The sequence below is a fragment of the Phacochoerus africanus genome, chromosome 1 (genome assembly GCF_016906955.1).
Source record: "Phacochoerus africanus isolate WHEZ1 chromosome 1, ROS_Pafr_v1, whole genome shotgun sequence".
Lineage (NCBI taxonomy): Eukaryota > Metazoa > Chordata > Mammalia > Artiodactyla > Suidae > Phacochoerus > Phacochoerus africanus.
This window is the reverse complement of record NC_062544.1, coordinates 211282366-211287232: the sequence shown is the minus strand read 5'-3', so window position 1 is coordinate 211287232 and position 4867 is coordinate 211282366.

The window sequence follows — 4867 nt, the reverse complement described above, 5'->3', positions numbered from 1 at the left end:
TCCAGACATATACCCAGGAGTTGTTAGATACTGATACTGTTTGTGAATTTAATGCCAAAAGGGCACAAATACCAAAGGAAGTTAGCAGGAATCTGTTGGAGAATCAGGGCACAGAGTTCAATCGCCTCACTTCTCAGATAGGGAGGCTGAGACCCAGGGAGGGACACTCAGAAGAAAGTGACTACTCAGAAAGGAACTACTCATCAGAGGGTCAGTGTGGGGTGACTGCGTGGGTGTGTGATGGTGAGCAGGCTCAGAGCGGGATTCCGGCTCTGGGACGTACTGACTGTGGCCTCCTGCAAACTGCTAACTTCCTGTCTTCCCTGGTCCTTATCTGTGGACGGGGAATGGGAGTAGTGCCTGCTCCCAGCATTACTGTAAGGTCTAAATGCACTAATACATACAATGCACTTAGAGAAGAGTCTGGGCCAAGGCCGCTTGAAACAAGTGTTAGATTTTATGATTATTATAGTCTGCTCTTCCTGGCCCCCTTCCAAGGTCCCATGCCTAGGGAGAGTCCCTTGTGTTTAGGGTCAGGCTCAGACTGCAGATGCGGGAGGATGGTGGTCTCATGCCATTTGATTTAGTCCCACAGGCCAGGCACGCCACAAGGCACCAGCTGTGACAGACCATGTAGCTGTGTCTCTTCAGGAAAGAAACCCCATTCTTTTTTTTTTTTTTTGTCTTTTTGCCTTTTCTAGGGCCGCACCCGCGGCATATGAGGTTCCCAGACTAGGGGTCTAATCGGAGCTGTAGACGCCGGCCTACGCCAGAGCCATGGCAACGTGGGATCCCAGCCGCATCTGCAACCTACACCACAACTCACGGCAACGCCGGATCCTTAACCCACTGAGCAAGGCCAGGGATCGAACCTGCAACCTCATGGTTCCTGGTCGGATTCATTAACCACTGAGCCACGACGGGAATTCCAGAAACCCCATTCCTGAAGAGCCATTGGAAAGAGCTTCAGGCTAGGTGTCAGGCCATGTGACCTCTAGAGGCAGGTCTCTCTGGTGCCAGCCATGCCACCTCGGCAAGCAATCTCCTCTTCCTCCATTGCTATGTTTTTCCTGCCAAACGGAGAGGGAGATCCCCACCCTCTAGCAAGAATCAAATGACCTAAGCGCATGCAGAGAGTCTTTGAGTGCAGGGACATGGTTGTGCTGAGGTCAGGTGACAGTGGGGCCCAAGTGGCCACTCACTCAAAGGACCCCCAGTTGCACTCAGCCCGATGTGGGCTGCCCAGTCACAGTGTTGAGAGGGGGCAGCAGAGAAGACTGCCAAGGAGGCTGGCTCGGTACCCAAACAGCAGAGCCAGGAGTCAGGAGATGCAAGCTTGAGTCCCAGCTCTTCCACTTAACTAGTGGTGTGACCTTGAGTAGGCTAAGTAACATCAGCCCCATCTCAGAGCCGTGACAGCTACCTCATGACAACCTCACAGGGTGGTCGTAAGGAGAAAATGATATAAGGCATGTGAAGTGTTCACCACAGTGTCTGGTACAGCGTGACCCCTTGTGAGGTCACCACATTCTGGAGTCCAGCCCTTGTTGAGCCACCAAGAGGATCCTGTTCACAGAGCCTGCTGTATCAGCAATGGGTGTGTAGATGAGAATTCCAGTTCATCCGCTTACCAGTGGAACTGACCTCTGCTGGGGACTGGAAACTCATGCCTAGCCCAGTACTTCCTTGTAGGCAAGAAACCCAAGGAAGCCAAGTGGAACTAGCTTCTTGCCAGGTAAGCAGAATCTCATGGCAAGAGAGGGCAGCAAGGTGATTGCTTATGTCTGAGGCATCATGTGCAAGCAGCCTGATGCCTCCATCTCCATACGGCAGAGCATCAGGGCCTGGGCAGCGCTCTCTCTAGCCAGAGCCCTCCTCCTGCCCCTGCTACACAAACAATGCCAAATTCCAACACTCTGTCCTTCCTTTTCTATGCTGCTTCCTAAGAAAGACTTACCACCCTTTCTCCATCTTTCCTTCTTTCTTTTTCCTTCCTTCTTTCTTTACTCCTTCTCTTCTTCCGTGAGTCTTTTTCGTTCTTATCTTCTTTTTCTTTCTTCGTTCTGTTTTATTTGCTCTATATATTTGTCTCTCTCTTTTTATTTCTTTCGTTCTTCTTTTGTGTTTTTCGGCTTCTTTCTATTTCCTTCTTTATCTCTCTCTTTCCTTTTCCTTCTCTCTCTTTCTTGCTTTCTTTTCTCTCTTTTTCTCTTTCTCTCTCTCTCTCTTTCTTTCTTTCCTTCTTTCCTTCTTTCCTTCTTTCATTTCATTTCTTTTTAGGGACACACATGTGGCATGTGGAAGTTCCCAGGCTAGGGCTCAAATTGGAGCTATAGCTGCCAGCCTACACACATAGCCACAGCAATGCTCTGAGCTGCATTGGTGACCTACACCACAGCTCACAGCAACATCGGATACTTAACCCACTGAGCAAGGCCAGGGATTGAACCCATATCCTCACAGAGACTGGTTGGGCTCTTAACCTTTTGCGCCACAACGGAAAGTCCTCATTTCTTTATAAAAGCTCAGGCCCTTGATTGCACTTGCTCCTAGCCTGCCTCTGGCCTAAGACATCTGGATTTAGGGCACCCCTTTCTACTTGCTATCCCCTTTGTGCACTGACCCTGCTAGCTTAGCTGTGTACAGCCTGCACATGGATTGTGGTCTCCCTATGGGGACCCTACTGTCATGGGGACATATCCTACTCTTGGCTATGCCACAGCTTAGTAGCTCTAAGCTCTTAGAGGATAGGGCTGCCCTGGGAAAGCTCTTCTTTAGAAACTGGCCCTTCATCTCTACTGTCTATTAGGGGGGCTTGAGGGCCATGGGAGATTAATTACTTCCTTCATGAGGTCGGGACCTGTGTGTGTTATATTCACCAAAGTCCCACACCAGGACAGAGCCCAGCACAGAGTAGATGCTCAATTATATCTTGCAAAGGCATACAAGCCCCTTTTCAATAAAGCATCTTATTTATTCTTTGGTTGGTGCTAGAAGATAGCATGACTTGGTTCCCTCCCAGAGACTTTCCTTTTACCTGTCCCAGCCTCATGCTTGCCACCCTCTGGGTTTGGTCATTGGGGCTGGGATTTCATTCTTGCTTTAGGCCCTCATTGCCTCTTTCCACAACAGCCCCCTGATCTCAGGGCCTCCTGGGTAAAAGCAATTGTTCGGATCTTGCCATTTCTCAGCTACGATCCTTAGATGGATGGATCCCATTACTTTGAAACCTAGGATAAATTTCTTACCTTGCTAGTCAGGGCCTTGGATCTGCCCCCAGCCCAACCCTCCAAATTCAAGCTCCATTTGTTCTCCAAAAGCTCTCTTTGTTGCATTTCAGCTGCATTGCTCGATGTTTTCCAGACCTTCCCCTCGAACATCTGTGTCTTCATCCCTTTCTTCATGTTGTTTCCTCTGTTTGCAGCAACTTGCCCCCAGACAACAATTTTCAAGAGGAGCCTGGAGAGCTGTCAGTGATTCCTCTCCCTGTTGGAATCACTTAGAGCTTTTAAGAAGTATCTTGTGCTTTCAAGAACCATCTTGAACATCATTTTGTTTATAAAATCTCCAGCTAGAAGAGGTCACGTCTTTCTTTTATCTTCTAGACGTGCACCCACAGCCGTCCTTTGTTTTTCTCAACTTTTACAAGCATTTCTTGTAAGTCCCTCATTCTTTCCCACCCCTGTGTCTGAAAGTTCTTGGAGAATGAGGACTTGGTTTCAAATCCATGCAATTTCCAGGGATGTGCATATGGTTCTGTCTTGGGATAGATTTGAACCCAGCAACCACTGTATGGAGTATTGATTCTGTAAACAGAGGTGACACCTCTACACTTTACAGGTCTTGTCTCTAATTCCTTTCTGGGTGGCATGGATCTTATAAAAGGAATGATTTGGTTTTCATCCCCGCAAAAGCCCATTGCAGCATCTTTGACTTCAGCTGCAGGAATCAAAAGCCAAGACATCTCAGATCACTTTATGCCTGAAAACTCGAACTGCTGTTGCTTGCAAGTTAGTGTTCCCGTGGCTACACCTTGCACGTTGATCCTTCAAAAGGAAGTCGCATGTGATTTTGCTCAGCTCTAGGAAGGCAGACATGAATTCCTCAACTTGGTCCAACCAATCCTTATGCCGGGACAAAAGATAGAGGTTGGGCCATTTGTTCAAACATTTTGATTAGCTAACACATGTTTTCTTGTACCTGAAGAGTTGTTGAAAGGAGTTACTGCCTTATCGCTACAGGTTGCATTCTTGAACTTGTAAAATAAACTCGCTAATTAGCATGACTTTATATTTTCCCAGGCTTTTAGGTGTACCTATTTCCAGACGTTTTTAGGAGGCATTGGGGGAGGCTGTGATTAAAGGGTATTTTTTGGGGAATGGTATGGAGGCTGAGCCTCTTGACAATGACTTGAAAAAAAAGAATAAAATCTATTTTACATCAGTTGAATGTCTCTAATTGGGTCTTGAAGACCAAACAATTCCCTGCAAGACAGCTGGGGCTTTGGGTAGCCCCAAACCAATTAACTCAAATTATATAATTTTCCTCCCACTCCTACCCCCAAAGCTTGACTTGCTTATTTAGTAAAGACGAGGATTAGTGTAAAGCACTGAGGGGTCCTTTCTCTGGAAGCCTGGCACAATATGCTGAACTGAGTTCTGGGCCAGCCTGGAGCACGCTGGCCGGGAAGAAAGGAAAAAGGGGAGCTAAAGTCAAGCTGTCCCCTTGGTGTGAGCCTCCTCTTTCTTGGGACACAGTGCAATTCAGCATAAATATATTAATGGATTACCAGCCAGCAGAAAGCACCCTAGCCTTTAAATGGAAACAAGCAAACTTTCGCCTTCCTAAACCTCTGAAAATGTGCAGG